A 23,934-nucleotide genomic window follows, 5' to 3' on the forward strand; every position below is an offset into this window, starting at 1 on the left:
TGATATTTTGTCCCCAAATTTAAATAATAACAATAATGTGGGAAATGAGAAAACTTGGCTCCATTCAGTGGGTTACTATGAGGCTATGTGCACACGTTGCGGATTCTCTGCGGATCCGCGTTTTTTGCGGTGCAGAAACGCTGCAGATCCGCAATTGATTTACAGTACAATGTAAATCAATGAGAAAAAAAATGCAGTGTACACTTTGCGGAAACGCTGCGGTTTAAAAGAAGTAGCATGTCACGTCTTTTTTGTGAATCTGCAGCGTTTTTGTACTCATTCCAGGGGTAAAAAACACAGCAAAACCGCAAGAAAACTGCAGCAAAAAACGCTGCGGAACCGCACAAAAATGCGACAAATCCGCAGGTGCGTTTTCTGCCAGGAGAGGCAGAATCCACACCAGAAATTCCTAAGCCTAATCCGCAACGTGTGCACATAGCCTAAATGTGGACATCACACTTGTATACTGTATGTTGCAATCATGTTGAGAATACTAGGGGATTCAACTCCACAGTTACTAATAAACCTTATAAAGTCAAGAAATGTATAAATTGCAACACTACTTATGTGGTGTATTTATTAACTTGTTTAGTTTGTAAAATCCAATATGTGGAATGTACCACTTATCAATTGAAAGTCATGATTAGACACCATCTATCGGAGGCAGCTAATGTTAATTAAAATGGTAAAATACTCAGCGGCTTCAAGACATTTTTCATCATACCATAATGGGGACACCACTATGTGCAGGGATATTGGGATAGGAAAGGTTTCTAAACCCTGTAGAGGAGGTGATCAGCATAGAAAAATTTTAAATAGGGAATCGGAGTGGATCTACAGTATATGTTGCAAACGAGAGCACCTTTAGAGATGAATATTAAACATGATTTGACTTATCATCTACTATATAATTGTCTAAGGCTGGGTTCACATTGCGTTATGGCGGTACGTTTAACGGACTACGTTACACTGCGGCATAACGCGATGTAACGTAGTCCGTTAACACCGCCATAGACTGCAATGTCGGACGCATCGCTAACGCACGCCCACAATGGGCGTGCACTAGCAATGTGCCATCATTTGAGTGACGGACCCAAGACGCGGGCTGCAGCATTTCCGGGTCCGTCACTGCTAGCGCAGATGGAGCTAGCAGATGCTCCATCTGCATTAGCGCTGTGCAAAGTCGGCACTTGCGTTAGCGCAATCCGTTTAACGTATGCGTTGAACGGACTGCACTAACGCAATGTGAACCTAGCCTTAGGATCACTTCCGTCTTTCACGGATATTCATTGGTCGCGGCCTGTCTGTCCTGGAAATCCAAGTCGCTGATTGGTCGTGGGAAAACACCCACGACCATTGCCACGACCAATCAGTGACAGCCATAGTCTGGCAGCGAAATGGCCGCTGCTTTACTGCCCTGCAGTCAGCGCTGAGCGCTCACACAGGGTTAAGGCTAGTGTTAGCGGACCGCGGTGTAATGCACTCCGTTAACATAGCTATTAACCCTGTGTGACCAAATTTTTACTATTGATGCAGCATCAATAGTAAAACGATCTAATGTTACAAATAATAATAATAAAAAAAAAAAGATTATTATGACCCTCCGACATCGCGTTGTCCTCGGCAGTGCAAGCGGCAGGTTCCGGTGCCAAGGATGCTATGCGAGAAGGACCTGCCGTGACATCATGGTCATGTGACAACGACGTCATCACAGGTCCTGTGCTCATACCAACCCTGGAACCGGAAGCTGCCGTGTGCACCGCACACAGGCGCCAGGACTTCAAGGGGCCTTCGGAGGGTGAGTATATGTTTATTTTTTATTTTAAGTCTTTTTAACCACGCATATAGTGCCCACATTGCTATATACTACGTGGGATGTGTTACATACTGCGTGGGCTCTGTTATATACTACATCTCTGCTATATACTATGTAGCTGTGCTGAAAGGTGGCAGATGAGGTTTAACAATGATAAATGTAAGGTTATACACATGGGAAGAAGGAATCAATATCACCATTACACACTGAACGGGAAACCACTGGGTAAATCTGACAGGGAGAAGGACTTGCGGATCCTAGTTAATGATAAACTTACCTGGAGCAGCCAGTGCCAGGCAGCAGCTGCCAAGGCAAACAGGATCATGGGGTGCATTAAAAGAGGTCTGGATACACATGATGAGAGCATTATACTGCCTCTGTACAAATCCCTAGTTAGACCGCACATGGAGTACTGTGTCCAGTTTTGGGCACCGGTGCTCAGGAAGGATATAATGGAACTAGAGAGAGTACAAAGGAGGGCAACAAAATTAATAAAGGGGATGGGAGAACTGCAATACCCAGATAGATTAGCGAAATTAGGATTATTTAGTCTAGAAAAAAGACGACTGAGGGGCGATTGTTGTGAATTCTGTGGCAGAGCTCCCTCCTGTGGTCACAAGTGGTACTTCGGCTGATTCTCTCTATGATCTTCCGTTGGTGGAGGAGAGTGGTACTGCGGCTTCTGAGTTTCCTTCTTCAGGTAATGTGGTGAAGTCGTTAGGTGCTGCTCTATTTAACTCCACCTAGTGCTTTGATCCTGGCCTCCAGTCAATGTTCTAGTATTGGACTTGCTTCCTCTTGGATCGTTCCTGTGGCCTGCTGCTCTGCATAGCTAAATTGCTCTTGTGTTATTTTTGTTTGCTGTTTTTTCTGTCCAGCTTGTTTATTTGGTTTTTCTTGCTTGCTGGAAGCTCTGGGACGCAGAGGGTGTACCTCCGTGCCGTTTGTCGGTACTAAGGGTCTTTTTGCCCCCTTTGCGTGGTTGTTTGTAGGGTTTTGTGTTGACCGCAAAGTTACCTTTCCTATCCTCGCTCTGTTCAGAAAGTCGGGCCTCACTTTGCTAAATCTATTTCATCTCTACGTTTGTCTTTTCATCTTAACTCACAGTCATTATATGTGGGGGGCTGCCTTTTCCTTTGGGGTATTTCTCTGAGGCAAGGTAGGCTTATTTTCTACCTTCAGGCTAGCTAGTTTCTCAGGCTGTGCCGAGTTGCATAGGGAGCGTTAGGCGCAATCCACGGCTGCCTCTAGTGTGGTTGGAGAGGATTAGGGATTGCGGTCAGCAGAGTTCCCACGTCTCAGAGCTCGTTCTATGTTTTTGGGTTATTGTCAGATCACTGTATGTGCTCTGACTTCTATGTCCATTGTGGTACTGAATTACCAGCCATAACAGGCGATCTAATAACCATGTATAAGTATATAAGGGGACAATACAAATATCTCGCTGAGGATCTGTTTATACCAAGGAAGGTGACGGGCACAAGAGGGCATTCTCTGCGTCTGGAGGAGAGAAGGTTTTTCCACCAACATAGAAGAGGATTCTTTACTGTTAGGGCAGTGAGAATCTGGAATTGCTTGCCTGAGGAGGTGGTGATAACGAACTCAGTCGAGGGGTTCAAGAGAGGCCTGGATGTCTTCCTGGAGCAGAACAATATTGTATCATACAATTATTAGGTTCCGTAGAAGGACGTAGATCTGGGGATTTATTATGATGGAATATAGGCTGAACTGGATGGACAAATGTCTTTTTTCGGCCTTACTAACTATGTATGTTACTAGCTGGGCAATATACAACATGACTGTGCAATATACAACGTGGCTGTGCCATATACTACATGCTCTGTGTTATATACTACGTAGCTGTGAAATATACTATGTGGCTGGGTCGGTTCTGTTATATACTACGTCGACTGTGCAATATACTACGTGGCTCTGTTATATACTACGTGGCTGTGCAATATACTACGTAGCTATGCAATATACTAAGTGCCTCTACAATATACTACTTGGTTATGTTATTGTCAGAACTTCCGAAGCCCAAGAGTGAACCGACAGTACCGCGACAACGAACCTCCCAAGGGTGAGCTTACCAGATGGACCACCCCCTATACAGGGAGCGTTAGGGGCAGGCCCGAGGGAGACTATTGCCGCGGATGCTGATACCGGGGAACAGGAAGGACGCGGAAGTGGCTAAGGCGGAGACACAGGACTGAGTGACAGTGACTGAAACACAGAGTGGACTGGATATGGTGGACGACCAGGACAGACAGGGAATGGCGGAGACACAGGACGGAGCAAGGTATAGAGGACCTGGGTCAAATGAGGACAAATGACAAACAGGCAAAGAGCAGAGGAAGGAATTACCTTATATACAAGACGTGCTGAAGGACTTCCGGGTCAGAGTCCTCCCAGGATCATAGAGAAAAGGTATGGAGCGCCTGTAGTTTAGGAAAGCGAGGTGCGCGTGCACAGAGAGGTGCTGGAGCGAGGAGTGCGCATGCGCACCCGCCGAGAACCAGGAAGAGGACGTGTGCCTGCCGGAGGAGCGTGCCGCCGTGGGTGAGAAGATGCGGAGAAGACAGCGGCGGACCCGGCAGCTGGGGGAACAGGGGAAGCGCGCCGGAGCAGGTAAGTACGAGCTGAAGCGGCGGTGGACAGTGGCAACAGAGGCGGCCATGACAGTACCCCTCCTCCTACTCCCCCCTTTTCTAAGACCAGACAGAAACCTGGATAAAATCTGAGGAGCTTGTATGTTCTCACGGGGCTCCCAAGACCTCTCCTCAGGACCAAAAAGCCTTCCAATCAACCAAAAAGAGAGCTTTACCCCTCAACTTTTCATGGCAAGAATGTCTTTAACCTCAAAAACATCTGGATCAGAGACAGGTAAAGGAGTTTGAGCAGGAGAAACATGGAACTGATTGAAGACAACTGGTTTCAAAAGAGAAACATGAAAAGAATTAGGTATGCGAAGAGAAGCGGGCAATTTCAGCTTGTAGGAAACATCATTGATACGAGACACAACCTCGAAAGGACCAATGTACCGGAGACCCAATTTATACGAGGGAATCTTAAGACGAATAAACCTGGAGGACACACTTTATCGCCTGGCCGATATACAGGAGAATCCAGACGTCGTTTATCTGCATGTCTCTTAATCCTGGCCTGAGCCTGTTCCAGGGCGATTTTGGTCTGCCAGACCCTGAGAACTCCTCGGACAGAAGATCAGCCGCTGGCACACCCGAGACAGTGAGTACCGGCAGAGGGATACCAGGATGTTGCCCATAGACGATGAAGAATGGAGACTTGGGAGAAGATTCATTGATGTGGTTATTGTAAGTGAACTCAGCCCACGGAAGCAAATCAGACCAGTTGTCTTGATGAGCGTTTGAAAAATGACAAAGATAAGTCATCAGTATTTGGTTTGTGCGCTCTGCTTGTCTGGGTCTGAGGATGATAAGCTGTAGAAAAATCCAGGGTAACATTCATTAATTTACATAGAGCCCACTAGAAACGAGAAGTGAACTGAACTCCTCTATCAGAGACTATGTGCAACGGAAAGCCATGAATCCGGAAGACTTGAGAAATGAAGATTCTCGCCAATTCAGGAGCGGAGGGCAATCCAGGCAAAGGGATGAAGTGAGCCATCTTGGAGAATCGATCCAGAACAACAAAAATGACTGTATGACCAGAGGACTGAGGCAGATCAGTAATAAAGTCCATAGTGATATGTTGCCACGGGACTGAAGGAACTGGAAGAGGATGTAGGAGACCGGAGGGTAGATGTCTGGGAACCTTGTTCCTAGCACAAGACGGACATGAAGCGACAAAACCTTGAACATCCGAAAGAAGAGATGGCCACAATAATGACGCGAGATGAGAGAGAGCGTTTTCTTGTACCCAACATGGCATGCCAGTCTTGAGGCATGGCCCCAACGTAGGACTCGAGACCTCTCGTTCACCCGGACAAGGGTTTTACCTGGTGGTGAGGAAGACAAGCTGACCGGAGCCACAATAATAATTTTGTTGGGGTCCACGATGTGTGCTGGTTCCTCTACAACATCGGATGCAAGAAATGACCTGGACAAAGCATCAGCTTTAAAGTTCTTGTCGCCAGGACGGAAATGTAGTTCAAAGTCAAAATGGGCAAAGAATAACGACCATCTGGCTTGTCGGGGATTCAGTCTTTGCGCAGAGCGGATATATGCAAGGTTCTTGTGGTCTGTAAAGATCTTGAGAGGGTGAACAGCTCCCTCTAAGATATAACGCCATTCCTCCAGCGCCAATTTTATGGCCAATAGTTCCTTGTCACCAATGGCATAGTTCCTCTCTGAGGCGGAGAAGATTTTGGAAAAGAAACCACAAGTAGCCAATGGTCCGGAAGAAGATCTCTGGGAGAGTACTGCACCAGCTCCAATGGCAGAAGCGTCTACCTCAAGAATAAAGGGTTTGTTGATCTCAGACCGACGGAGTACCAGAGCCGAGGCAAATGCATGTTTCAGAGACCGAAAAGCATCTTCAGCTTCGAAAGACCAGATGTGGGGATTGGACGCCTTGCGAGTCAAAGCAGAAATTGAGGCGACCAGAGTGGAGAAATGTGGAATAAACTGCCGGTAGTAATTGGCGAACCCAAGAAAACGTTGAATTGCTTTCACTCCCTGAGGGCGTGGCCAGTTAAGCTCAGCAGACACTTTCTCCGGGTCCATGTGCAAGCCAGAGTCAGAAATTATATAGCCAAGAAACGGTAGCGAGGACTGCTCAAAAACACATTTCTCGAGTTTGCCGTAGAGACGATTCTCTCTAAGATGGGAGAGCACTTGACGGACATCTCTTCTGTGAGAAGCAAGGTCAGCAGAGAACACCAGAATGTCGTCTAAGTACACCACCACACAGGAGTAGAGTAGATCTCGGAAAATATCATTCACAAACTCCTGGAACACTGCTGGAGCGTTACGTAAGCTGAAAGGCATGACTAAATACTCATAGTGACCATCCCGGGTGTTAAAAGCAGTTTTCCATTCGTCTCCTGAACGAATACAGATTAAGTTGTAAGCTCAACGAAGATCCAATTTCGTGAAAATTCGGGCTCCTCTCAGGTGATCAAACAACTCAGGTATGAGTGGTAGCGGGTACTTGTTCTTGATTGTGAGATTGTTGAGGCCACGGTAGTCTATACACGGACGAAGAGTCCCATCTTTCTTCTTAACGAAGAAAAAACCCGCACCTGCAGGGGAGGAGGATTTGCGAATAAAACCTTTAGTTAAATTCTCCAGGACGTATTCAGTCATGGCTTGAGTCTCGGCAGGAGACAATGGGTGGATTCGAAATTCGAGGAGGAGTACAGCCCGGAACTAGATCAATTGGGCAGTTGTAGAGTCGATGCGGAGGTAAGGTCTCAGTCTCTTTCTTATCGAATACATCCAGAAAAGACAAATACGCGGAAGGTAAATTGGATGACCCCGAGATAGGACGAGAAGATTGTCTTGGTAACACAGGAAGCAAACAGTTACTCTGGCAGAAGAGTCCCCAACGCAGGATTTCGCCAGACCACCAGTCAATACAAGGCTCATGAGTCCTTAACCAAGGAAGTCCAAGAAGAAACGTGTGGGACAAAGAAGGCAGCACATAGAAGATGATCTTCTCACGATGCAGGATTCCAATTTGGAGCTCCAATTCTTTAGTAACCAATGTAACGGACTCCCACAGAGGTTGGCCATCGACTGACGCAATCTGTCGAGGAGTTTCCAGGGATCTGACCGGAATCCGCAATCTCCTAACTGCCTCGAGTTGGAAAAAGTTCCTGGCTGCCCCGGAATCTATATAAGCAGAGTCAGAGAAACGTTTATTACCCAGATGTAAAAGAACAGAAAGAGTGAGGGGGTTGAGAGGGTTCTGGAATAGCTAGGGAGACCTCTCTTACCTGTCCTAGGCGGAGGCGTTTCCCGGCCTCAAAGGATAGGAATGCAAGAGATGAGACGCACTGCCACAATAGAAACAGAGACCTTGAGCAAGCCTCTCTTTCCAACGCTGCTCCACAGGTTTAAGATGGTCCACCTGCATGGGTTCCGGCGCAGAAGTCGACGCAGACCGAGAACGGGAAGAATCAGAAGTAACCGGGGGGAGTCGAGGAAATCTCCTCTCTCTAGCGGATTCTTGAGAACATTCCTGGAAACGTAAATCAATGCGGGTTGCCAAAGCGATAAGATCCTCCAAGGACGACGGAGTATCACGATCCGCCAACTCGTCCTTGATTCGAGGAGAAAGCCCACGCCAGAAGGCTCCACCTAAAGCCTCATTATTCCATCCTAATTCGGATGAAAGGGTGCAAAAGCGGATGGCGTATTGACCCACCGAAAGCGTACCTTGGTGAAGGTTAAACAGCCTTAGACCTAGCGCACACGGTACACTGACGCACCCACTTGACAATTTCTGTTAGCCACCCCCGCCACCAGAAACTCCAACTGATCAACTTTCTTGTTTCGGCAATCCCTGGATGACCCACCAAACAAGACTCATGACATTCCATAAACAACGCTCTCCTCGGGGCTTTAGGCACAAATAATTTCCCATAGGGAGTGTTAGTTGGTACCGCATCCTGGGCTTTAAGAATGCTATTTTCCAACTCAGAAATTAATGCTGTCCCGACCACCCCTCTCTGCAGAATAGATTCATCCTTTTCAGTATTAACCGCTGAGAAGAAACTTCGAGACAAAGCATCAGCTTTAACAATTTTTGTCCCAGGAATATATGTCACAGAGAAATGGAACCAGGCAAAAAAAATGCCCACCTAGCTTGAAGGGCATTCAAACGTTTAGCAGCATCCAGGTAGGTAAGGTTCTTATGATCAGTAAAGACTTGTATGGGATGTCTAGCGCCCTCCAAAAAATGTAGCCAATGCTCAAACGCAAGCTTAATAGCCAGCAATTCTCAGTTCCCAACATCGTAGTTGAGCTCCGCCTCTGAACATTTTTAGAAAAGAAAGCACAGGGGTGCACCCCATCCTCCCCCTCCTGGGATAGAACAGCCCCCACTCCCACTGATGAGGTGTCCACCTCTACCAGAAAGGGCTTAGTCTCATCTGTCTGGATCAAAGCAGGAGATAAGTAAGGGGTTTTGCGATAACAGAAAAATTCTTTATGAATTTTCTATAATAATTAGCAAGCCACAAAAATCTCTGAATCGACTTCAAGCATTCAGGTCTAGGCCACTCCAATACTGCCTGAACCTTCACCGGGTCCATCTCAAAACCATCACTGGAAACAAAGTACCCCAATAAACTAATTTTCTGTACCGCAAACTCGCATTTCTCCAGTTTAGCAAAGAGTGTGTTTTCTCTCAGAATCTGTAGAACCTCACGGACTCTCTGCCAATGCGACTCCAGATCGGGAGAATGGATCAAAATATCATCCACATAAACAATCACACTCCTACCGATCAACCAGGGGCGGACACAGACAGCTTAGGGCCCCTGTGCAAGTAATGTATCTGGGCCCCCCCTCCTTTCATCGCGACCAAGCTACAGATATACATATTTTTTTTACAGTCTCCTCTCATATATATTGCCGCCCCTTATTACACAGTGCTCTCTCTTTATGTATAGCACCATCCCTTATCATATAGTTCCCTCTTGTTATGTACAGCACCGTCCCTTACATATCAGATTCTCATTATTTTTGTTATTTATATCTCCCTGTTCTTTATTACATATCATCCACTCCTGTTAGATATAAACTGAAATGATGGCTGATGGAGCATCGGAAAGCTTCTTTTGTGATGGATGCAGCTGATGGACTGGTCTTCTGGTCAGATGCTGCTCCCTCAGCAGTCATTTTACAGGAGAGGACACCATGCAATAAAGAGAAGATGCTGTGAATAACAAAAATAATGAGAATACTCAATGTAAGGGACGGTGCTGTAGATGACAAGAGATGATACTGTGTAATAATGGACGGCGCTCCACATAACAGAACGCCATTAGTGATGAGCGAATATACTCGTTACTCGAGATTTCTCGAGCACGCTCGGGTGTTCTCCAAGTATTTTTTAGTGCTCGGAGATTTAGTTTTTCTTGCCGCAGCTGAATGATTTACATCTTTTAGCCAGCATAAGTACATGTGGAAATTCCCTAGCAACCAGGCAACCCCCATATGTACTTATGCTGGCTAACAGATGTAAATCATTCACCTGCGGCAAAGAAAACGAAATCTCCGAGCTCTAAAAAATACTTGGCGGAACCCAGAGCATGCTCGAGAAATCTCGAGTAACGAGTATATTCGCTCATCACTAGACGCTATATAATCAAGGACGGCACCATACATAAATAGAGAGGATGTTAAGGGACGGGAGGGTACCGGTACCGCAGATGCGATTTCAGGATACAGACACCGCCGAAGCAGTCACAGGAAGCAAGCACTAATATCAGTACACAGGGTATGGGATATAGGATACTATATCAGACTAGGGATGGGGGACCTGGCAACATACAGTTGCATACACACCTAACATACTGTAACTATAGGGATTGCTCAGGCACCTCCCTACTGGGGAGGGTGCCCTATATACAGGATGTCTCCACACTTTTGGCTGGGAGACACGTTGCAAGTGAACACACATTTAGGTATATGCCTCCCAGCTGAGCATTTACCATGTAAACGTGCTGCCCCTTTTAGAACAGGGGAGTGCGCACACATGCACCCTAGGCATGCCATCGGGACACAGTGCAGCGTGCATAGTGGAGGTAGAAGGCAGGAGCATGCTGGAGACAGTGCCATGGGCCGGGGAGTAAGCTGATGTCCCTGCATGGAGGGAGGAAAGGACACCATGTCAGGCATAGCGCTACATGCCCTTTTCTCTGATAATTTGTCTTGTTCTTCTGCAACACATGAAAAAACCCAGATTCTACTCAGTATATAACATAGCCCACGTAGTATATTGCACAGCCACGCAGTATATAACACAGCCAATGCAGTATATAACACAGCGATGTAGTATATAGCACAGCCCACAGTATAAAACACAGCCTACGCAGTATATTAGCACAGCGACGCAGTATATAACACAGCCACGTAGTATATAATACAGCCACGTAGTATATGACAGCGCACGTAGTATATAGCAATGTCTGCACCATATTCCTGTTAAAAAAACACAATTAAAATAAAAAATAGTTATATACTCACCCTCCGGTGGCTCCCGGATCTAGCGCAGGGCTTTAGCGATGCTCCTCGCGACGCTCCGTTCCCAGTAATGCTTTGCGGCAATAACCTGTGATAATGTATTGGTCTCGCGAGACCGCTATGTTGTGATCTCGGCTCATTGCTGCAATGCATGCTCGCGCTCCGGTGCCAAGGAGTGGAAAGGCTGGTGCGGACGCCGGAAGGTGAGAATATAATGTTTTTTTTATTATTTTTAACATTATACGTTTTTACTATTGATCCTGCATAGGCAGCATCAATAGCAAAAAGTGAAGCAGTGTTTAACTCTCGCCCCAATATTGCTGATTGGTCGCGGCCGGCCGCGACCAATCAGCGACCCAGGATTTCCGTTACGGAAGTTACAGACAGACAGACGGAAGTACCCCTCAGGCAATTATATATATATATACTTATATATAGACTTTTACAAACAGGTGCATAGAAGTATGGTAATACTCATAGGTGATAGTAAGTCTGTACACATTTTGTTACTTACACATGCCGTCCCTCTGGCAGGTGCATTCTCCCATCTCCAGCAGCTCCATCCTGGGGGTCTTCAGTCCTCCATCAGCACTTACTGGCCAGATCTCCAGCTCTCGCCAGTCCTCCTGCCTCTTCACTACCTCTGATAGCTGCAGAGTGTACTCCCCGCAGTCAGTGGATCTGAGACTTCTTCCTCCTGAGAAGTTCTGTCAGGTGTCTGACCCATGTGAGCATCGGCCATCACATCAACCTCCCCTTCCCCCCGTAGCCACTTACCAACCCTGTACTGAGGGGTCTTTACTGAGGAATGGCTCCACTGGCCACTCAAGCAGCATTCACACTGTAGCTCCTGCATCTGAATGGGCCAGTGCCACAGTTTTTCAATAAAGCCCCCTCAGTACAGGAGGTGGAGGTAGCTACAGGGGGCAGGGGGGATTGATGTGATAGCTCATGTGAACATTGATCTAGCAGTTCAGTTGACAGAACTGCTCAGGAGGCAGCAGAGGTTACAGATGTACTGACTGCTCAGAGGCTGGTCCCATCAGCAGTCAGAGGCAGTGAGGAGGAGGCAGGAGACAGGACTGGCTGAGATCAGCCATACTTACCAGCCTGTTCCTGCCTGCCCTGCACGAACCAGGAAGAGAAGCTGCAGGCGTGTCCAAGGATTCCAGGGGGCGTGTCCAGTGATCCCGGGCTCCTTCATCATATCATAGAGCCAGCGGCTGCATCTACACTCAGAAGAGAGGAGGAAGGGCCCCCTCTCTGACAGCAAAAGACTCAGGTAGGGCCCCTTCCTCTCCTCTGAGTGTAGATGTAGCCGCTGGCTCTATGAGAGAGTAAGATATTTGAGCAGCTGATCGGGCCCCCTGTCCTCCTGGGCCCCTGTGCAGCTGCACAGGCTGAACATGCGCTGTGTCCGCCCATGCGAACAACGGCCTCAGGATGTCGTTAATTAAATTTTGAAAGAACGCCGTAGCATTTGTAAGGCCGAAAGGCATAACTAGACACTCAAAATGACCTTCTGGGGTATTAAAGGCTGTCTTCCATTCATCACCTTCTTTAACTCGCAGCAAATTATATGCCCCACGGAGATCGATCTTAGAGAACCACTTGGCTCCAACTAATTGGTTAAACAAATCCGGAATTAGCGGCAAGGGGTAAGGATTGCGCACAGTGATCTTATTAATCTCCCTGAAATCCAGACATGGCCTAAGACCCCCATTGTAACAATTATGTAGGTACTAAGGAATCTGATAGCATGGGATAAATCCAGTCTGAGAGAAAAGCTGCAGAGCATGACTCTGTGGGCCAAAATATGGAAAAATTATAGCTCTCAAAATATGGTGATGCAAAAACTATTTTTTGAAATCAAAGACATCTTTTAGCATGTGACAGCTGCCAAACGTAAAAACCCTCAATATGGTCTCTTTCACACGTCCTGATATTTCCGGTACCCGAGATGTCAGTGTCCATGTGTGTAATATTTAATACGTGTGGCATGTGTGTGCTGCATCAGTACCACAAGGACGGGCGCCAGGGTAGAAGCGTTACAGTAAGCCCCCTGCTCTGCCGGTGAGAATCATTCTCCCCTGCTTGTGCCGATCACCGGCAGAGCAGGGAAGAATGATGAGAGCCGTGTTCAGCACCCGGCGCCGGGAAACAGCGCTTACTGTAACGCTTCTTCCCGGGCACCAATGCGTGTCACATGGATGACATCCATGTGTGTTATGCGTATGCCCGTGTGCTGGATGTTTTGTGGCCCATGCTGACATTAAAAAACTGACATGTCAGAGTGCTTTGCCTACTGATGTGCACAAACCCATTCACTTTTATAGGCAAATAGCGCTCCGTTCCTCCTGAGTCTCTCCGCATGGCTGCCGAATAGTATAAAATTCTGTGACACACCCATGTTGTCAATATGATCACTGCACCCCTAGATGAATTCATTGAGAGGTGTAATTCATAAAATGGGGTCACTTATGGGGGTTCTGCTGTTTTGGCACCTTATAGGCTCTCCCAGTGGGTCATGGCACCTGCAAATTATAACAGTAAAATCTGGCGCTTCTTCTCTTCTCAGCACTGCCATGTGCCCAAACAGTGGTTTACCTCCACCTATGGGGTATCAGCGTACTCAGGACAAATTGGACAATAACTCTTGGGGTCCAATTTCTTCTGTTACCCTTGGGAAAATAAAACACTGCGGGCGAAAAGATCATTTTTGTGGAAAAAATATGATTTTTTTTAATTTTTACTGCTTTAGGTTATAAACTTCTGTGAAGCACTTGGGGGTTCAAAGTGCTCAGCAAACATCTAGATAAGTTCTATGGGGGGTCTAGTTTCCAAAATGGGGTCACTTGTTGGGGGTTTCCACTGTTTAGGCACATCAGGGGCTCTCCAAATGCAACATGACGCCTGCAGACCATTCCATGAAAGTCTGCATTCCAAAACGTCACTACTTACCTTCCAATCCCCGACGTGTGCCCATACAGTAGTTTTCTCCCACATATGGGGTATCAGCGTACTTTGGACAAATTGAGCAACAAATTTTGTGGTCCAATTTCTCCTGCCACCCTTGGGAAAATAAAAAAATTTGGATCTGAAGTAATTTTTTTGTGAAAAAAGTTAAATGTTAATTTTTTTTAAACATTCCAAAAATCCCTGTGAAGCACCAGAAGGGTTAATAAACTTCTTGAATGTGGTTTTGCACACATTGAGGGGTGTAGTTTTTAAAATGGTGTCACTTTTGGGTATTTTCTATCATATAGACCCCTCAAAGTAACTTCAAATGAGATGTGGTCTCTAAAAACAAAATGGTGTTGTAAAAATGAGAAATCGCTGGTCAACTTTTAACCCTTATAACTCCCTAACAAAAAAAAAATGTTCCAAAATTGTGCTGATGTAAAGTAGACATGTGGGAAATGTTACTTATTAAGTATTTTGTGTGACATATCTGTGTGATTTAAGCACATGAAAATTCAAGGTTGGAAAATTGCGACTTTAAAAATAAATGTCGCCAAATTTCCATTTTTTTCACAAATAAACGCAAGTCATATCAAAGAAATTTTTCCACTAACATGAAGTACAATATGTCACGAGAAAACAATGTCAGAATCACCGGGATCAGTTGAAGTAATAACCTCATAAAGTGACAGAGGTCAGAATTGTAAAAATTGGCCTGGTCATTTAATGTGCAAACCACCCTTGGGGGTAAAGGGGTTAAAGGGACTCTTTCCTTACCCGCTGGCTGCAATATTGGATTGAAGTTCATTCTCTGTCCTCCGTAGTACATGCCTGCACAAGGCAATCTTGCCTTGCGCAGGCGTGTACTATGGAGGACAGAGAATGAACTTCAATCCAATATTGCAGCCAGCATGCAGCCGGCGGGTAAGGAAAGGGTGAATCAAACACCCGTAAACCCCGCCCCTATGGCTGAAGATTGTTCCCTCCAAATTCAGGTGACAGAGTCCCTTTAAAGGTTTATGCCACAGATATTGATCCCATTTGTGCACTTTTTGTTCCTTGACACTCCTTATCTTCACCAGCTTATTGCATTGTACTATAACACTTTAAATTTTTTCTCATATACAGGTGGGACTTTCTTCCTCACATTGCACTTATATGTGTAACTATTACTGTATATATTCGTGTATAAGCCGAGATTTTAAGCACATTTTTTTGTACTGAAAATGCCCCCCCTCGGCTTATACACGAGTCATTGTCCCAGGGGGTCGGCGGAGGAGCGGCGGGAGTCGGAGGGTGTCACATCATATTCCCCCACTCCTCACGCGATCACTGCAAGTCCTCCCTGCATCTCTCTGTTGTCCCGGGACCGGCAGCTTCTTCCTGTGTTCAGCGGTCACGTGGTACCGCTCATTAAAGTAATGAATATGGACTCGTCTCCACTCCCATAGGCAGTGGTCACGTGGTACTTTAATGAAAGGTACCACGTGACCACTGAACACAGGAAGAAGCTGCTGGTCTCGGGACAACAGAGGGATGCAGGAACATGCAGCGACAGCGCGAGGAGGGTGAGGAGGACGGGGGGAGCAGAGCAGAGCCATGCATACAACAGGGGGAGGACGGAGGAGCCATGCATATGCATACAACAGGGGGAGGACGAAGGAACCATGCATACAACAGGGAGAGGACGAAGGAGCCATGCATACAACAGGGGGAGGACGGAGGAGCCATGCATACAACAGGGGGAGGACGGAGGAGCCATGCATACAACAGGGGGAGGACGGAGAGCCATGCATACAACAGGGGGAGGACGGAGGAGCCATGCATACAACAGGGGGAGGACGGAGGAGAGGGGGAGGTGCTGTATACTGCAAGGCTGTTCTAGATACTACGTTGGCTGTGCTGTATACTACATGACTGTTCTATATACTACGTGGGCTGTTCTATATACTACATGGGCCGTGCTGTATACTATATGGCTGTGCTATATGCTATGTGGGCTGTATTATATACTACGTGGGCTGTACTGTATACTAAATGGCTGTTCTATATACTATGTGGGCTGTATTATATACTACGTGGGCTGTACTGTATACTACATGGCTGTTCTATATACTATGTGGGCTGTGCTATATACTACGTGGGCTGTACTGTATACTACATGGCTATTCTATATACTAAAAGAAGAAAATGTCCAGCTTTACCGAATCCGTGAAAAAAAGTTTTCTTTATTCACAAACTTAAACATGGAGGATACAAACTTCAGCACAAACCATATGGGTAATGCTAGGTTCACACTGCGTTGTGTGAACCCGTTAAACGGACTACGTTACACCGCGGCATAACATGGTGTAACGTAGTCCGTTAACGCCGCCATTGCTTGCAATGGCGAACGCATCGCTAGCGCACGCCCACAATGGGCGTGCGCTAGCGATGTGCCGTCATTTGAGTGACGGACCTCAAACAGCAGCGTTCGAGGTCCGTTCCTCGCTAGCGCAAATCGGGCATCTGCGCTAGCGGGATCGGCCATCTACGCTAGCGGGATCGGCAAACGCGATCCCTTTTGGGACATTGCGTTAGCGCAGTCCGTTAGCCTATCCGCTAAACGGATTGCCCTAACGCAATGTGAACCTAGCCTAAGAATCTCAATGCGTTTCTGGAGATTAAGCTCCTTTAATCATGACATTCAAAATAACCCATGTATCCCACTTAAATAGCCCTAAACCGGAGAACACACCGGTAGGATAAGTGATTGATGTAACTAGTTTAAGAAGTGGGCGCAAAATAAACAGGTGTGAAAAGTTACATAACAAGATAATTTGTTGAGACAATATACATTTGTAAAACATTAGTCAACAGCAAGACAAAAAAATTACAGATAATTGTACAAATTAAAAAGATTTACACAATAAAATCTATAAAGAATAAAACGTACATGGATAAAAAATTCTGACTAAACAAGAATTTGAAAAAAAATGAACAATTATGCCTACAGTTATTGATGACTAATTACTTTAGACATTTTAGCAGCAAATATTGGCTAGGAAGAAAAAAAGACCTATAACAATAGGCAAAGGCAAAATGTCCATTAGGCCAGTCTCACACGTCCAGATAATTCCGGTACCAGAAAAATCGGTACCGGAATTATCTGTGTCCGTGTGCCGGTGCGTTTCTGTGGCACATCAGTGTGGCACACGTGTGCCGCCCGTGTGCCCACTGGGTACCACACGCACCGTGCCGGAGACAGTGCTAAAGTTTAGCGCTGTCTCCTGCATCGTGCTGAAGCCCCATTCATATCTTCCCTGCAGCAGCGTTTGCTGTAGAGAAGATATGAATAATAGTGTGTAAAATCCAGATCCAGGTCATCAAACCCCTCCCACCCCCTGTGCGCCCCCCCTCCCCCTGTTGTGATTAAAATACTCACCCAGCTCCTGGCTCCCTCGCAGGGTCCTGTCCTGGCCGCACCTTGTACTGTATGAGCGGTCACGTGGGGCCGCTCATTTACAGTAATGAATATGCAGCTCCTCCCTTATGGGAGGTGGAGCCGCATATTCATGACTGTAATCAGCGGCCCCACGTGACCGCATACAGGAGAAGGTGCGGCCAGGAGAGGAAGCAGCGATAGCCAACGAGGGAGCTGGTGAGTATTTTCAGAACAGCGGGGGGGGGGGGGGGGGAAGCACACAGGGGGTGGGAACATGGACCTTTATTTTATACACAAAAAAACACAAAAAAAATGAATTATTCATATCTTCTCTGCAGCAAACGCTGCTGCACAGAAGATGTGAATCGCGGCTTCAGCACCATGTGGGGGGGACAGCGCTTACTGTAGCGCTGTCTCCTGCACGGCACACGGACTGCACACGGACAACGTCCGTGTGCGGTATGTGTTTTACACGGACCCATTGACTTTAATGGGTCCGTGTAATACGTGCGCTCCCACGAACACTGACATGTCTCCGTGTTTGGCACACGGAGACACGGTCCGCAAAAAAATCAATGACATCTGCACAGATGCATTGATTTTAATGCGTCTACATGTGTCAGTGGCACCGGTACGTGAGGAAACTGTCACCTCAAGTACCGGAGCCACTGACGTGTGAAACTGGCCTTATGATCACAGGCAGGAGACGCAGCATGTGTGCTTATAGCACTAAAGAGACAAATGCTCATATATTTTGGCAAAAGGCCTCGGACAATTGTAGGATTCAATAATGAATTTGAGGAGCTGAGAACAGAGAGGACGCAGAAAATAGCGGTATGTTAAACAACATGGTGTTGTAAAATCACTAAAGGCAGGAATTAATACAAAGACTCTATCTATACAAGATTGATTTATGCACATAACACAGCACGAATAGTCACTGAACATCAAAAGAAGGGAGAGGTCAGAGCCAAAAATCCAAGCTCCAAAGCGCAGCCTCAAAATAGCCGCATAAAGGAGAAATTAGAAAAAAACTTTTGGCCCTTCATTTAATGTGTGAATACAATTACAATTAGTGGGACAGAGCTGATGAAGTGAAACCAATAATTTACAACTAAGCGTGAGTACCTATGATAAATAAAAGCAGCCTCAAAATAGCCGCATAGAGGAGAAATTAGAAAAAAACTTTTAACCCATCATTGAATGTGTGAATACAATTAGGCTACTTTCACACTAGCGTCGGACTCGGCCCGTCGCACTGCGTCGGGCTGACGTACCGACGCTAGCAGTGAATGCGCCGCACAACGGGGCAGCGGATGCATTTTTCCAGCTCATCCACTGCCCCATTGTGAGGTGCTGGGAGGTGGGGGCGGAGTTCCGGCCACGCATGCGCGGTCAGAAATGGCGGACCGTCGGCAGCAAAAAACGTTGCATGTAACGTTTTTTGCTCCCGGCGGTCCGCCACAACACGGCGCAACCGTCGCACGACGGTTGCGACGTGTGTCAATGCGTCGCAATGCATCACTAATGTTAGTCTATGGGGCAAAGTTGTCTGCAGGATGCGTTTTTCCCGTAAACGACGCATTGCAACGTATTGAAAAAAACGCTAGTGTGAAAGTAGCCTTAGTGGGACACAGCTAATGAGGTGAAATCAGTAATTTACAACTGAATGTGAATACCCATGGTAAATAAAATCAAACAAAATGTCCATGATATATAGTTCTATATACTACATGGCTGTTCTATAAACTACATGGCTGTGCTATATGCTACGTGGGCTGTGCTGTATACTACATGGCTGTGCTGTATACTACATGGGCTGTGTTATATACCACGTAGCTGTACTATATGCTACGTGGCTGCTGTGCTATATGCTACGTGGGCTGTTATATGCTACGTGGCTGTGCTGTATGCTACGTGGGCTGTGCTATACGCTACGTGGCTGTGCTATATGCTACGTGGCTGTGCTATGTGCTACGTGGCTGTGCTGTATGCTACGTGGCTGTGCTATATGCTATGTGGCGGTGCTGTATGCTACGTGGGCAGTGCTGTATGCTACATGGGCTGTGCTATATGCTACGTGGGCTGTGTTATATACTACGTGGGCTGTTATTACTACTTGGCTGTACTATATATATACTACGTGGCTGTGTTATATAATATGCCGGCTGTGTTATATACTACGTGGGCTGTGTTATATACTACGTGGTTGTGTTATATACTATGTGGGCTGTGCTATATACTACGCGGGCTGTGCTATATACTATGCAAGCTGTGTTATATACTATGGGGGGTATATTATATTCTATGGGGGCTGTGTTATATACTATGTGGCTGTGTTATATTCTATTGGGGGGTATATTATATTCTATTGGGGAGGCTGTGTTATATACTATTTGGCTGTGTTATATACTATGGGGGGTACATTATACCTTATATTCTAAGGGGGAGGCTGTGTTATATACTATGAGGGTACATTATATTCTATGGGGAGGCTGTGTTATACTATGCGGGTACATTATATTCTATGGGGGAGGCTGTTATACACTATAGGGGCTGCATTATATTCCATGGGGGCTACATTATATACTATGGGAAGGTGGGCTGTTTTATATTCTATGGGGGGCTGTATTAGATTTTGAGGGAGGACTGCATCATACTCTTTGATGGTCTACATTATATTCTATTGGGAGATGGGCTGTGTTCTATTCTATGGGGGCTGTATTAAATTTATATTCTATGAGGGGTGATTGCATCATACTCTATGGGGGGCTACATTATACTCTATGGGGGGGTTAAATTATACTCTGTGGGTTGGTTGCATTATGCTCTATGGGTTGGCTGCATTATACTGTATGTGGGCTGCATTATACTGTATCAAGGACTATGGGGAATACATTATACTATATGAAGAACTATGGGGTGCATTATACTATGGTGAGTGAATTGTACTGGATGACTATGGTGGTGCATTATACTATATGGAGCACTATGAGGAGTGTATTATACTATGTGGAGGACTTAGCAGTGTATTTTAACCCTTTAATGACCCAGCCTATTTTGACCTTAATGACCTGGCCGTTTTTTGCAATTCTGAACAGTGTCCCTTTATGAGGTAATAACTCAGGAACGCTTCAACGGATCCTAGCGGTTCTGAGACTGTTTTTTTGTGACATATTGGGCTTCATGTTAGTGGTAAATTTAGGTTGATAATTCTTGCGTTTAATTGTGAAAAAAATGGAAATTTGGCAAAAATTTTTAAAATTTTGAATTTTTGTTCGGTTAAACAAGAGAGTTATGTGACACAAAATAGTTAATAAATAACATTACCCACATGTCTACTTTACATCAGCACAATTTTGGAAACAAAATTTTTTTTTTGCTAGGAAGTTATAAGAGTTAAAATTTGACCAGCAATTTCTCATTTTTACAACAAAATTTACAAAACTATTTTTTTTAGGGACCACCTCACATTTGAAGTCAGTTTGAGGAGTCTATATGGCTGAAAACACCCAAAAGTGACACCATTCTAAAAACTGCACCCCTCAAGGTGCTCAAAACCACATTCAAGAAGTTTATTAACCCTTCAGGTGCTTCACGGCAGCAGAAGCAACATGAAAGGAAAAAATGAACATTTAACTTTTTAGTCACAAAAATGATCTTTTAGCAACAATTTTTTTATTTTCCCAAGGGTAAAAGGAGAAACTGGACCCCAAAAGTTATTGTACAATTTGTCCTGAGTACGCCGATACCCCACATGTGGGGGGGAAGCACTGTTTGGACGCACGACAGGGCTCGGAAGGGAAGGAGTGCCATTTGACTTTTTCAATGAAAAATTGGCTCCAATCTTTAGCGGACACCATGTCGCGTTTGAAGAGCCCCTGTGTGCCGAAAGATTGGAGCTCCCCCACAAGTGACCCCACTTTGGAAACTAAACTCCCCCCAAGGAGCTTACCTAGATGCAGTGTACAAATGGTACAAACCTCGGCCATCCATTAGATCTTCATCAGTCTCATCTCAATCTTCGGCAGAAGGCAGTACTGACGTCTTGGATGTACAACGTTTTTCATCTGCTGGCAGAAACAAACGAAAGGGTACTAATTACAATCGAAAATATAATTCCTCCAAACGTCCCCATACCAATGTGGCGGGATCTTCTAAATTACAGGTGGTTAATCTTTCTTCCATTACCCTTACAGATGCTCAACTGGAAGTACTAAGCCTTGGTTTATCTTTTTCTCCCACTTCATCATTTAATTTCTTTACAGCTGTGAAGGATCTTCACTTATTCGCAAGAAAGCTCGTACTCCACAAGTTACATCAAAGAAAAAATTCGGACAATACACAATGGACTATTCAGGAGCAGGAAACTATTGCAATTCTGAACGAACTATGTGAGGAATCCTCCCCTGATGCCCCGAAGGGTAAGTTCACACTACCTAAACCTAAACGCTTTCCTCCTCTGAACCTCTTCCCTGAGGTTGAGACGTTTGTAAGAGTAGTCACTGAAGACTTTAAGAAAATTCCAGCGGGCTCACAGCATGATAATCTAACCCGTGAGCAGTGACAGGCATTGACGGAATTACGTACTATGAAACAAGTATTAATAAAGCCTGCTGATAAAGGTGGCAATATTGTGCTGTGGCCCACCGAGATGTATGAAAAAGAGGCTTTCCGGCAGCTGCGTGATGAAGACACATATAAGAAACTATGCTTCAACCCCACTTCTATTTTTCAGGCTGAATTATTTGATATACTGGAAGAGGCATTCACCGAGGGACTAATTACTAAGGACTTGAGGGATGGCTTGGTTCCAGGCGCACCACGGACACCATGTTTGTACCTGTTACCCAAAATTCATAAAAGCTTGACATGCCCAACCGGTCGACCAATTGTCTCTGGAAATGGGGGACTCACTGAGCAGATAGGTAAGATGCTGGACTTTTATCTCAAACCCATCGTTGAAACCCTTACCATCATACCTTAGAGATACGGGGGACATCCTATCTAAAATCCTAGATATCAATCTGGAGCCCGACATGTGGCTGGTGACATTAGATGTAGAGTCTCTTTACACATCAATAGGGCATGCTGATGGCATAGAAGCGGTTAGCTTCTATCTGAACAACTCTGATATCGATGAACGTTTCAGCAGGTTTCTAATATCTCTGCTTGAGTTTGCACTAACTCATAACTTCTTCATTTTTAAAGAGGCACTCTACCTACAGCTCCGGGGTACAGCCATGGGGGCGGCCTTTGCGCCGTCCTATGCATGTCTGTTCCTGGGGCTGTGGGAGAGAAGAGTCTTCATCACCGATGCCACTCCATTATCATCTAATGTACTCATGTGGTCTAGGTATATAGATGATGTCTTTGCAATCTGGCAAGGCACTGAGAGTGACCTCCTGAAGTTTGTTGAGGAATTAAACGTCAATGACTCTAACATTAAACTCACTTGCCATTACAGCCGGGACTCTGTCGACTTCCTTGATGTACGGATCCATAAGGGTGAAGATGGTATGTTACAGAGTGACCTGCATCGAAAGGAAACATCAGTAAATAGTCTACTACACTCTGCGTCTGCTCACCCTAGACACCTCAAGAACAGCATCCCTTATGGACAGTTTCTCAGGGCAAAGCGCATTTGCTCTGAAGATACATCATATCAAAAACAAGCAGCAGACATCTCCAGTCGGTTTATGGATCGAGGATATTCATCCAGGATAGTCAGACGATGTGAAAGAAGAGCTTCTCGGATTAACAGAATGAACCTCCTGAAAACTAAGAAAGAGGAATCCCCTACATCTAATCAGGTGAGATTCATAGTCACTTACACAAACAATTCCACTAAGGTTAAAGAAGTCTTGAGCAAATACTGGCCTATCATCAAATACGATGCAACACTTACCAACTGTCTCACCAACACACCTTCCATCACGTATCGGAGGAATAAAAACATACGCGACCTATTAACCCATAGCCACTACAGGGGTCAGGAATCCAAGTGTACCTTTGGATCGAGGGGCCCAAGATGGGGTTTTTTCCCGTGTCGTGATTGTGCGGCATGTAAGAATTTGGATCGCTGGGGGGGCGTGTCCTAGCTGGCCATGTGAGTGGAAGCAGGGAAGAGTGCTCCTGCTGCCATAAGGACAAAAATCCTGCTTTAACCCCGATTTTCGGGTAAACTCACCTAAATCCGGCTGGCTGAAGGTCCGGAGAGTGCAGCAGTGCAGAGCAGCAGGTCCGGAGTCGGCAGCGATGACCAGGAGGCGGCAGAAAGACGCTGGCACCAGCGATGCAGGAGCCAGCCAAGATGGCTCCGATGCTAGGGAGGACGCCGAGAAGGAGAACGCCGCATGTCAGCGGCGCATGGAGGTGGCCGCAAAGCTGCAGCAGTATGCCAGAGTGGAGGCTGCTGAGGAGGCAGAACCAGGATCTGGAGCTGGAGCTGACCAGGAGGAGGAGGAAGCAAGCACAGCCGAGCAGCATGAGGTACAGAGGGGGAAGGAGAGAGGCAGCATGGCTGGGGCTAGTGGGGGACCTGAAGCCATATCACAGGG

General features: G+C 46.0%; 1 long non-coding RNA gene across 2 annotated transcripts in view; it reads right to left on the bottom strand.

The window, feature by feature from the left end:
• LOC138667676 (uncharacterized) overlaps positions 1-22,911 on the bottom strand; it is a 49,644-nt gene extending 26,733 nt beyond the window's left edge. The window contains exons 1-2 of one of the 2 annotated variants that reach the window (XR_011318881.1): positions 22,830-22,911; positions 21,358-21,444 (exon numbers count right to left, since the gene is read on the bottom strand). This is a non-coding gene — a long non-coding RNA (uncharacterized lncRNA). Of the gene's footprint in view, positions 1-21,357; positions 21,448-22,829 lie in introns of both variants that reach the window. The other variant, XR_011318880.1, reaches the window with a different exon arrangement.
• Positions 22,912-23,934: the final 1,023 nt, after the last annotated feature.

The sequence above is a fragment of the Ranitomeya imitator genome, chromosome 2 (assembly GCF_032444005.1).
Source record: "Ranitomeya imitator isolate aRanImi1 chromosome 2, aRanImi1.pri, whole genome shotgun sequence".
NCBI lineage: Eukaryota > Metazoa > Chordata > Amphibia > Anura > Dendrobatidae > Ranitomeya > Ranitomeya imitator.